The sequence below is a fragment of the Dromiciops gliroides genome, chromosome 1 (assembly GCF_019393635.1).
Source record: "Dromiciops gliroides isolate mDroGli1 chromosome 1, mDroGli1.pri, whole genome shotgun sequence".
Taxonomy (NCBI): Eukaryota; Metazoa; Chordata; class Mammalia; order Microbiotheria; family Microbiotheriidae; genus Dromiciops; species Dromiciops gliroides.
In genome coordinates, this window is record NC_057861.1 from 189,972,076 (window position 1) to 189,985,131 (window position 13,056).

Consider the following 13,056-nt stretch of genomic DNA (forward strand, 5'->3'; position numbering starts at 1 on the left):
ACCTTGTGGCCTCATTTGTGCAACTCTAATAACAGGTTTCAGCTGTCTTCCTGACAAATCTCAGCATTAGGTGCAACCAGGAGTAAGTCATCTACATATTGGACTAAAGTAGAACCTTTAAAGGTAATGGAGGCTAAATCCTGCTGCAAAATTTAAGAGAATAGTGTGGGACTGTCAACAAACTCCTATGGGAGTCTAGTCCAAATCCACTGTCTATTCTTGCAGGTAAAGGCAAACAAATATTGGGAGTCCTGATGTACTGGTATTGAAAAGAAAGCAGAGGGGCAGCTAGGTGGCACAGTGGATAGAGCACCGGCCCTGGAGTCAGGAGGACCTGAGTTCAAATCCAGCCTCAGACACTTAACACTTACTAGCTGTGTGACCCTGGGCAAGTCACTTAACCCCAATTGCCTCACTAAAAAAACAAAACAAAACAAAAAACAAAAAAGAAAAGAAAGCAGAGCAGAGATCTACCACTGTGAAGCATGTTGCTCCACATGGGATTGAGGAAATAATAACAGCAGGGTTTGGTACTATCGAATGTCTAGGTATAACATAGGAATTAATTGCTTACCAATCTTGTACAAAATGATAAACAGGCTTGCCATCTGGCCCAGGCTTGGGTTTTTTAACTGTCAAAATAGGGCTATTGCATGGGGAATAAGGGCATGGGACAATTATGCCTTGGTTTGTCAAAGCCTCAATTATAGGAGACATTCCCTCAATGGCTTCTCTAGATAAGGGATATTGTGGAATGGATGGTGTTGGGCCACCTCTGATAACAGGCACAGCAGATTTAAGGAGACCTACATCAGTAGAGGAGGAAGCCCATAGGGACTCAGGAATATCAGAAGGGATTTCAAATGTATTCTCCACTGTTTCTTGAGTGTCTGAGATCAAAATTGGCAATAAGTATACAGTATCCTCTGGCACTTCCAGAGAAATGCCACCATCTGGAGAATGATATAGTTGCTCTAAGTTTACAAAGGAGGTCACAACCTAATAGGTTTGCAGGAGAGTCAGGCATAAGTAGGAATGAATGTTCTATTGTTAATGGACCCAGATGAACTATGTGAGGGGTTAATTTTGCAATGGATTGGGATTTCCCTGAAACACCCACTACATTTAGAGATCCAATAGGTGTACATTCAGGGTCAGGTTTGCTCACTAGGACTGATCTTGAGGCTCCTGTATCTAATAAACAATCATAATAAGTATCTTCAACCCTAAGGATTACATGGGGTTCATTACTTTGGGGAGGGGAATGGACTGACACAAGAGGGCTAAAAATTTCAGGGTCTGGAAAGGTAAAATCTTCAGATTCCACTGTTCATCCCCCCCGCAATACACCATCAATCTTCTATATCTCTCCCAATCTGTTCCCCTTTGAGAGAGCCTGTAACTGTTTCTATTCTGCTCATCTATATCTCTCTGAAAGGGTCTGTTTTGCCTCTGTCTGTCTGTACCCCCTTGAAAAGATCTATCTCTATTTTGGTTCTGCCTCCCTGTACTCCTCTGAGAGAAACTATATGTTTTGGTTCTGTTTTCTTTTCATAATTGTACAAAACTGCATAAAGTGTCCTTGACTATTGCAGTAATAGCAAAATCTAGGGGATTGATAGTGATACTGGGGTTGATAGTGATTCTCAACTGCCCAGCCATGCTGCCTCATTGTTTCCTGTATTGGAGCTAAAATGCCTTGTCTATTCTTTTCCTCCTTCTCATTTCCTTCATAAATATATGTTACTATTTCTTTAAGTTTGTCAGGACTCAAACTACTCCAGCCTGGACACTTTCTTTCAAAATATTTCTGTATTTCTGGTAAGGAATAAGGTATATAAATAAGGAATGGTATATAAAATGAGAACAGATAACATGGGCATCTCTAGGGTCTAATGGGTCTAGTCTAACATAATGCCTGGCATGCTTACACAACCTGTCATAGAATCTATTAGGTCTCTCATCAGGTCCCTGAACTGTATCTTTAAATTTTTGCCAATTATCAGTCTTTCTAGCACAGGATTCCATTGCCTTCAACAATGTTTCCCTTGCATCCTTCAACATATCAAAATGCCTAGGGATATTGGGGTCCCAGTCAGGGTCTTCTACAGGCCATCCAATATCAACTTTTCCTGTTGCTTCCAAGGAGTTTGCTACAGCCATTATATCAGCCCTTTCCCCTGAGGATAATATCATTTCCATGAAATTGTTAGCATCATTCCAAGTGGGCTGATATCCTCTGAAAATTGCCCTAAACTGGCTAACTGCTATGGGATCCTCATCAAATTTAGGAATTTCTTGTTTCCATAAACTTAAATCTTTAGGACCAAAAGGTATACAGTGCCTGAGCTTCACTACAATGCTTTTGTCTTGGGTGGGGGTCTCTTGAAGGGGAAGAATTTTTATAATCTCTGTCTCCTCTACACATGAATTTTCTCTTTTTTCCTATTTTATTTCCTTGGTTGACGTTTCAGCCTGAGAGACAAGCTTGCATTCAAGTTCAGGCTCTGATTCCCCTCTTTTCCCCCCTTTTTGGTCAATTCCTTACTTGCTACATTCCATAGGTTCCAATAAGTTAAATCTTTGGGGGACTCAAAGTGCAGGATCATTTGTGGAGTTTTCAGTGTTAAGTGGTCAAAAGATCCATTCTCTAACCATTTGTTTTCCAGTAAGCTATACTATTTTTTATGCCACATAAAACACAGTTTGATAAGCCTTGCTTTTTTCATGCCTAGCTGAATCAGTAGCTTATAAGAGTCTCATGCTGCAATTATTTTCTCAAGAGGGGACCCCTGAATTATGTGGTATGTTGGATCATCAGCCCCTTTTTATAATTCAAAAATTTCCTCACTATAACACAAAGAAAAGTAAGAACAAAAATAAAAATAGGAATAGAACATTCAAATTCATAAGGACCAAGCATAAGCACGAGGTCAATCCTGGCCTGGGTGAACAACCAGGAAAAGAAGCTTAAGACACTAAAACTCAGGAGGCTTTTTTGATCTATTAGAAACCATAAAAGGGACAGACACATGGAAATAGGAGGCTAAAATTAGAAAAAGGGTACTTAAGAGGTACTTAGGTACTTAGCCAGGAAGAGAAACCCATTTGAGAATTTAAAGGAATAGGCACATGTGGAAATGGGGAAAATTCCTTACCCAACTAGAAGATCAGAAGATTGAAGGGTTAAGCATTCTCCTTTGTGGTTGCCAAAACTGTAAAGCCTAAAATTCTAACTGTGATGTTTACTATCTAATGTGTGGTCACCTTAAATTAGAAAAGCTTTAGCACCAGTCTTTGGGCATTAAGCATTTATTAAAGTATATTAGGAGTTAGCAAAGAGAAAGAGAGAGAGAAAAAAGCCTTCCTGCTCACAGCTGGTTCCTGAATGAAAGGACCACCCTCCTTCGCTGCTTCTCCCAGAAGCCCCCTGTGAAACAGGAAGCAGGGCCATCCTCACACATAACTCCAAGCTAATTGGCTGGTAGCACTGATTGACATGACCCACAAGCAGCAGACACAACTTCTGACCTTCGAAAACCCAGAAAGGTCACCTCATGCTTTCTCCTTAGGGCAGAGCTTCTCTGCAATGTCTTTCTCAGCAGGTTGGTGGCGATCCAATTCTCACAGAACTCAGGTCTTCCTGAATCCAAGGCCAGTGTTTTATCCACTCTGCGCCACCTAGCTCCCATAAAATAAGTTTCTTAAAACCAGAGGTGGGAACCATGTAAACCTGAGGGGGTATTAAATTGCCCATGAGTTTAAGATAAGCTAATTATTATAACAGGGCAATAAATGTAATTATTGGGAATTTTATAAAAAAGTGCCAGATAAATAAGAATCAACATGTTTAAAGTGCTTTGGGTAAGTGCTGAAACCTTTCAATACTTTTGCAGATCTCTGGATTGATTAATTAATTGACTGATGGCCGCTTTCCTTCTTCTTTTATCCCTACATCTTTGAATTTTTTCAGATCTGAAAAGGATATTAGAGATCATCAGGAGTCCAGGGATGATTCTTAACCTAGACCCTGTGGATTGTTAGAGATTTTTTTTTTTTTTTGGTTGGGCAAATGAGGGTTAAGTGACTTGCCCAAAGTCACACAGCTAGTAAGTGTTAAGTGTCTGAGGCCGGATTTGAACTCAGGTACTCCTGACTCCAGGGCCGGTGCTCTATCCACTGCACCACCTAGCTGCCCCCCTCCCCCTGTGGATTGTTTAAAAAAAAAAACATGTATTTTGAGAGCTATATTTTAATATAGTTGGTTTCCTTTATAACTATGCATTTTATGCATTTAAAAGCATTTTTCAGAGAAAGGATCCACAGGCTTCACCAGACTGTTAAAGGGTTCCATGATACAAACAGATTAAAAATCTCTGCTCTAGTATAAGTGAAGTTCAAAGAAATTGTGACATGTTAAATAACTAGTTTGGGGTAAAGCAAGGAGTAGAACCCATGCTTCTTAGCGCCTAGTACAGGCAGATTTTCTTCTAAACTTTGATCTTAAATTGCTTTACACCCTGTCTTTGTCCCTCCCAGAGAATACTATATACTGAGTATTGATTCTGTTTAAGATTGTGCTAGGCATACATTACTGTTTTTTGTCCTTAGTTCTTGAAGAAGAGCATGACATCAGGGAGGTGATGTCATGACTTGCAGAGAATTGGATTTAAGTGAGGGAGGATTGTGCAAAGTCACCAGCCTCACTCTCTCCTCCAGAGCCATCCAGGTGCAAGAGGTAAGATATAAATCAGTAGGACTGGAGGCAATGCAGTGGACGATCTTGGCCTTTTAAACTAAGGCATTTCAACTGGTCTCCTTATGTCTGAGGCAATGCCCATTCTATGGTTAAGGCTTGGTAAGAAATGAAACAAAGAATGGCCTCTTTTACCTAGTCAAATAAATAAATGGTGGGGTGGGAGTGGGGATAAGACCTTCAGAATGTTTGTGGAGAAATGTTAAAACATTTTAGTGGCTATGAGGTAGACTAGGAAGAGCACAAGGCTGGAAGTCAGGATGTCTAACTTCTAGTTATCTCTATTACCTGGCTCTGTGAATTTGGTTGGGCCTGTCACAACTTCTCTGGATTTCAATTTCTTCATTTGTAAAATAATAATACCTTATATTTGCACAGAACTTTCACATACATTATTTCATTTGATTCTTTCATTGGTCCTGTCAAGTAGGTATGGAATGAATCTCAGGACTGCATTTGACAAAATGGAAATTTGCCAAAGAAAGAGCATAGAATTACATGGTTAAAGGGATGAGGAGCTACTAATGTCATAGAGCTTAAAAAAATTGGGGGAACCAAAAAAAATGCAGAAGGGCTCTGTAAAATTCTTATGGCAATCACATGAAATATAGCAATGATGTTGGGCAGGTTGCTTTTTTTTTTAATGACTTTTTTCCCCATAGATCAGCTTTAGATTCCCTTTGGTTGACAGCTCCCTAGGCAGGGCAATTCTAAAAATGAGATGAGGATTACTTGTGAGTTTTCTATTTATCAGAGGAGCAGTTGTGTTGCTAATGAAATTTTGAGCCAGATAACCAAGGGAATCATAGGTTTATTGGAAAGTTAATAGTTTGACTTAATCTCATTGTTTCTCAGACAAAGGGTTACAGTTGTTTCAAGATTTGTGATTCCTTGGATAATGCATTCAGGAAGTTAACATGATTGATTTAAACCTACTTATCACTGGAAAGAAAACAGATCCCTTCATATTAGCTACACTCATTCTTTTCTTTCTTTCTTTTTCTCCCTTCCTCCCTTCCTTCCTTCCTTCCTTTCTCCTTTCTTTCTTTCTTTCTTTCTTTCTTTCTTTCTTTCTTTCTTTCTTTCTTTCTTTCTTTCTTTCTTTCTTTCTTTCTTTCTTTCTTCCTTCCTTCCTTCCTTCCTTCCTTCCTTCCTTCCTTCCTTCCTTCCTTCCTTCCTTCCTTCCTTCCTTTCTTTCTTTCTTTCTTTCTTTCTTTCTTTCTTTCTTTCTTTCTTTCTTTCTTTCTTTCTTTCTTTCTTTCTTTCTTTCTTTTTTTTTCTTTTTTGCAGGGCAATGAGGGTTAAGTGACCTGCCCAGGGTCACATAGCTAATAAGTGTCAAGTATCTGAGGCTAGATTTCAACTCAGGTTTTCCTGAATCCAGGGCTGGTGCTTTATCCACTATGACACCTAGCAGTCCCCATTCTTTCCTTTCTTACCACTCCCAACCACCCCCAACACTCCCACCAAAAAAAAAAAAAAAGTTGTAGAGAATGGAGTTAGGTAATTTTGAGGAGAAGGGTTTGCTAAACTTTTGGCAACAGTTTGAGAGATAATTTCTGATATGAATTCTGAAACAGGGATTATGACAACTTTGGGGAAGAAATCCTATTTTAATGTGTGTCAGGAGGTTTATGCCCCATTTGGGAAATACAGGTATAGTTTTAGTAGAGTCCCAAGGGCTCAGTTACAAAGGCAAGCCTGTAGCCTAAAATGTCTTTTCCCAGGCAGAACATAGGGATGCTACACAGGGAAGATTGTATCTTCATGTGAGAACTTTACAGCCCAAGTTGACGAGTGATAAAGAAACAATAATCTCATTTTTATGAAAATGCTTATGGGAAAATGAACAAGGGAAAAAGGGAAAACGACTAATATAAAATCCTGTAACTAGATTTGCTTCTACACTGGAGATTTGGGAAAGGTTTTCTTAAGCTTCTTGTTTCTGGTTTGTTGTTGTTTTTAACCCAAACCACCAAGCACCAAGCTTTTGTCCTATTATGCTGTTATCACATTTCAAAGGGGGATGAAGCATATTAGCTTGATTATGAGAACACAAATATTAGTGAAAAGAAAAAAGGTCCAGAGAAGATTCTCATTCATGAATAGATGCCATTTTCTTTCCTTACTTGATTCTGTGATTGATGAGTTTGCTAAGAAAAAATAATAAAACCTACAACTAGTTCAAAAGAAAACATACGCACCAAGTCATCTAAGAGCCACAACATATTTACTTACTGAGAAATTCTCAAGGTTGTTTTTTCTCAAACTTCGATGCCAACCTTATGTTTCCCAGCAGTGTGATCACTGTGGTCCCTGGGATATTTTTGCTGCTTTTCAGCAGAGTCTGATGAAACGTAGGCCTGCTATTTTCAACAGTCACTCCAAACTAGGCCAATTAAAGCAAAATTCCCATTAATTAGAAAATACTTTAAAATGAACTCCTAAATCTAAATAATTTTTGTAAGCTTGCCAGTGACATCATAAATTATATTAATATGCCCTCAAAGAAAAATTTCAGAAAAGGGCCTGAAGGAAGGCATTGTGGGAGAATAGAAAGAACAATAGATTATGAGTTGGGAAACTGGGATTCAGACTGTTTTTAACAAGTCTCTTAATCTTTTTGGGCCATAATTTCCATCTTTGTAGAGATAGGAGGTTGGATTAGAGGGGCTCTAAGATTCTTTCCAGCTCTGGTGCTATGATCCTATGATTCTATTTCATCTTTTACTACTTCTCTTCATATTACCTGGCTTAAGTTACTTAACCTCTATAAATCACTGTTTCCTCCTTAGAAAAATAAGGCTAGGGGCAGCTAGGTGGCACAGTGGATAGAGCACCTGCCCTGGATTCAGGAGGACCTCAGTTCAAAACTGGCCTCAGACACTTAACACTTACTAGCTGTGTGACCCTAGGTAAGTCACTTAACCCCAATTTCCTCACACCAAAAAAAAAAAAAGAAAAAGAAAAAGAAGGCTAATAATACCTTCCTCGTTGTAATCAAAAGGTTGTTATGGGTATAATATGAGATAATGCTACTGTTATTTGTACTTATTATTCTTTTGTCATGATCATGTCACACCATTGTTGTCCATGGGGTTTTCCTGCCTTAAATATTAGAGTGGTTTGCCATTTCCTTCTCCAGTGGATTAAGGCAAAAGGAGTTTAAGTGACTTACCCAGGTTCACGCAGCTAGTTAGTGTTTGAGGCTGGATTTGCACTCAGGTCTTCTTGACTCCAGGCCCAGCACTATATCCACTGAGATACTTAGCTGCCTCCAAGGCAGAAAAAAAGATTTAAGTGGCTTGTCCGAAGCTGATAAGTATATGAGGCCAGATTTGAACTCAGATCATCCTGACTCTGGGGCACCTAGGTGGCTGAGGGGATAGAGTGTCAGGTCTGAAGTGAGTGGCAAAAAAGAATATTTATACCTAAGATAAGTTTATACACACTCTGGTGGATTCTCTCTGGTAGACCACCTTCAAAACATGTCAACAAATAGAATTGAATGATGGTAACTAATTAGCTTTGATCAATGTATAATGATCCACCTCAATCAAAAGAGGATAAAAATCCTTGGAAGATGCCACAAGGGTCTCTCTCTCTCTCTGTCTCTTCTCAACACCATTAGTCTTTGTGGGATCTTTTAGCTCTTCAGGGTCTGCTGGGGCTTTTCTCCTGCTTAACTAACTGGCATGCTGAAGCTCTCTCCCTGCTTTCTCTACCATGAAGCCTGAGACCATGAGAGGTTAGGGAGCCATGTGGTCAATCCTTTACTGGTATAATATTGAGGTAAGAATAATATGCTTACCCTAAACTGTTATCTATAACAATAGTTGTAGTAATTAATTTCAAAAAAACACAAAAGGTTTGCATAATCTAACTTGGGGCCCAAACAAATACTAGTGGGGTGGGGGGAGCATTATCTAAAAGGGAATTATTGTTCCTAAAAGGAAAAGAATATTTGATACTTTAGGTGGCACTCCTCTAGCTAAGAACACAGTGCTGATGATAGTGAAAATCCTATCCAACTATTGCTACTACCACCATCACTATTACTACTATTACCTTTGCAGCTGCTGCTGCTGCTACTGCTATAATAAAGACTAAATGTGGGTTTGAAGGGGCTACTTCAATGGAGGAGGATGAATTCATAAAAAGCAAAGATTCAGAAGAAAGTCAAATTTGAAATTTCATGCCCCAAAAGCAAGCTGCCCAATGCCTTCTTCTTCTTTTTTTCTTTGCAGGGCAATGAGGGTTAAGTGACTTGCTGAGGATCATATAGCTAGTAAGTATCAAGTTTCTGTGGCTAGATTTGAACTCAGGTCCTCCTGAATCCAGGACCAGTGATTTATCCACTGCGACACCTAAGTGCCCCTGCCCAATGGCTTCTGCACCATGACCCAAGCAGTATCTCTTCCTTTCCTCACCCCACATCGAAATCCTCCTCTTATAGGTTGTGAACCATACATATGCCCAATTAATAATAGGCTGCACTGAGAGGATGTACTTGTAAATTTTTTTGTTCTAAGCATTTGCCAGTTTTACATGAATGTGAAATAATATCTGCCAAAGTAAGAGTTAAAAGATATTTGAAAACTTGAGAACAACATGAAGAAAAAAGTACAATCCTTATCTGAGCTAACCACTCAAACCCAATTCTGAGGACTAAGAGTACATTTTGGGGGCAGCTAGGTGGTGCAGTGGATAAAGCACAGTCCCTGGGCTCAGGAGGACCTGAGTTCAAATGTGACCTCAGATACTTGACACTTACTAGCTGGGTGATCCTGGGAAAGTCACTTAATTCCCACTGCCCCCCTCTCCCCCACAAAAAAATTACATTGCATATTTGCAAAAGGGAAAAAAAGAGACATCATAGGGACCCAACATAAATGAGATACTATTCCATTTCGGGGGCAGCTAGGTGGTGCAGTAGACTCTAATCGATAGTGATTTCGAGCATTATTTTTAATATGACTACATATATAGCTTTGATTTCTTTGTCTGGGTATGGGACTTTTAAAGGAGAATAAGAGAACAGCATCTAACAGCCAGAAGCTTTTATACAGTGTGGTACAAGGGAATAGAATTGTGGCAAGGTCCACATGTTGCAACAGCTGTCCCCCAACATGTAGCATGGGGATATAACTGTGGGGCAAAAGGAGGCAGGATAGACATTTGACAGATTTGAGAAAACTGAGGAAAACAGGGTTAAGTGATGCAAAGTGAGGTGAATGGAACCAAGAGAGCATTGTACACAGCAGCAACAACAACAACATGGTGTGATGATCAAATGTGATAGATTTAGCTCTTCTCAGCAATGCAGTGATCTAAGTAATGATGAAGCATGCTATCCACTCCAGAGAAAGAACTGATATTCCTTGAATACAGATTGAAGTATGCTATTTTTCACTTTATTTCTTTCATTCTTTTTCTTTTATTCAAGTCTTCTTGTACAAAATAACTAATATGGAAATGTTTTACATGATTGCATATGTATAACCAATATCTGATTGCTTACTGTCTCAGGGAAGGGGGAGGGAACTGAGGAAGAGAGAGATAGAATTTGAAACTCAAAGTTTTAAAAAACACAAATGTTTAAAAAGTTGTTTTAACATGTAATTGGGGAAAAATAAAATATATTAAATTTTTAAAGTCCTATCATATTTGTTCACTAATATCCTCTTCTAATGTCTTATCAGGGTGGAGGTGTTAGCAGGGAATCTTAGAACTGGAAGGGTCCTCAGTGGTTATCATCAAGTTCAGTTAACAAACAAAAATCCCCTCTAGAACATAGATGACAAATCATTATTCAGACCTCCAGTGAGGGGGCATCCTTTAACTCCAGAGGTAACCCTTAATACTTTTTTCTTTTTTTTCACGGGGCAATGGGGGTTAAGTGACTTGCCCAGGGTCACACAGCTAGTATGTGTCAAGTGTCTGAGGTCGGATTTGAACTCAGGTACTCCTGAATCCAGGGCCAGTTCTTTATCCACTGTGCCACCTAGCCGCCCCCCCTTAATACTATTGAATAGCTCTAATTGTTAGTAAGTTAATACTTACTTCAATTGTAAATCACTGCCTCTGAAACTTCCATGCGTTAACACTAGTTCTGCTCTCAAGGGACAAGTAGAAGAGATCTAACTCTTCTCCTTGTAACTGTCCTTCAATTACTTAGACAGCTGTTATTCTTCTCTGGCTCCATGACCCTAGGTTTCTCTCTGAGCCTTATTTTCTGCATTTATGAAATAAAGTAACAAAGGAAGAATACTAGATTCAGAGTCTGGGGACTTGCGTACAAACTCCAGTTCAGCTATTTAATTATTATATGATTTGGGGAAAGTCATCCCTTCCTCCCAAACACACGCAATTGTCTTTGTTCAAATAATATTCTTTCTTGTGTTTGTTTGTTTTTGGTGAGGCAATTGGGGTTAAGTGACTTGCCTAGGGTCACACAGCTAATAAGTGTTAAGTGTCTGAGGCTGAATTTGAACTCAGGTCCTCCTGAATCCAGGGCTGGTGCTCTATACACTGCGCCACCTAGCTGTCCCAGACAATATTCTTAATGACAGAAATGAATAATAAAAATGGTTTTGTTTGGCGTGTGGTGGTAATGGTGAGGAAGATCATTGTAATTATATATTCCCTGTCTTGGCAAAGAATATTCATAGAAGAAGCTCATAGATAGCATTGAACTGGAAGGGAGGGATCATTTCCAATTCAGGATTACTTTGCACTCATCAGATTAGCAACATTGACAGAAAAGGGAAAATGACAAATGTTGAAGAGGCTGTGGCAAAACAAGCACACTAATGGACTATTGGTGGAGCTGTGAATTGGTCCAACCATTCTGGACAGCAATTTAGAACTATGCCCCCAAAATTACTAAACCGTGAATACATTTTGACCTAGCAATAGCACCATTAAGCCAAAGATGGATGAGATAAAGAAACTATATGTATGTGCATGTATATAAAAGCTCTTTGGAGCAAAGATCTGAAAACTAAAGGAATGCCCATCAATTGTCAAATAGCTAAACAAATCATGATATATGAATAAAATGGCATGTTGTTGTGCTATAACAAATGATGATAGGAAAGATTTCAAAGAAACCTCTGAAGACGGCTATGAATTGATGTAGAGTGAAATGAGCAGAGCCAGGAGAAAAGTTTAGACAATTATAACAACACTGTAAAGAAAAATAACTTTGAAAGACTTAAGAATTCTGGTCAATGAAATGACCAATCATAATTCTAGAGGACTAGAGAGGTCGTACCTCCTAACAAAAAGGTCATGGACTCAGGGTACAGATTAAGACATATAATTTTGGACATGGCCACTGTGGGAATTTGTTTTGCTTGACTGTGAATATTTGTTATTTGGGTTTTGTTTTTCTTGTGTTTTCAATAGTTGTAGATGAAGTATGAGAAAGAGAAAATAGATTTTTAATTAAAAAAAAATTTAAATGTGCCAGATTTAGAATCAGAAGACCAGGCTTCCATCTGAAAACTTTCAGAAAGTGACAAATTATCTGGGCCTCAGTTTTTAGGACATTGGCCTAGATGGACCCAAAGATCCTTCCATCTCTAAATCTGTGATCTGATAAGCTTTTCTCCCTTTTAAAAATTAAGGAAATGGAGGTCTAGAGGAAGAATGACCTGACTCAGGTCTCACAAGTAGTGACAGATGCAGGAATTAAAATCCAAGGTTCCTGGCTTGTAGTCCAATGTTCTTTGCACTACCCTATCTTGTGCTTGAAACAACTGGGAGAGCCTTTCTTCTTTTGGTTGCCTAATCAGTGGGACTTTCTATAAAACCTTAGCTTTCTTACTCAACTTCTATCACTATTACTATCTATCACTATCACTATCACTTCTATCACTAACTAGTGATCTTGAAAATTACAAGGAATGTGCATAAAGTTAGTTCCTATTTCTGTGAATCTGTACAGGTTGACTTGAGTCCTCTTTCTACCATCCTTATGGGAGTGGACTTCAGTCCACCTTGTCGCCTCACCCGCAATCCACCCCTTCCATAGGCACTGTTTCCAGATTCAGTCAGAATGGACTTTAGGAGTCCTCTTTTCCATTCAATTTTTGCAGGGCAATGAGGGTTAAGTGACTTGCCCAAGGTCACACACCTTCCATTCATATTTAAAAACGATTCTTTACTATGACATCCCTGAAAAGTGTTTATTCAGCTTTTGTTTGAAGACTTCCAATGAGGGGGAAATCTTTACTGCCCAAAACAGTTTGCCTTTCTACTTTCAGAAAGCTGTAGCCAAGCATTATGATGGCATT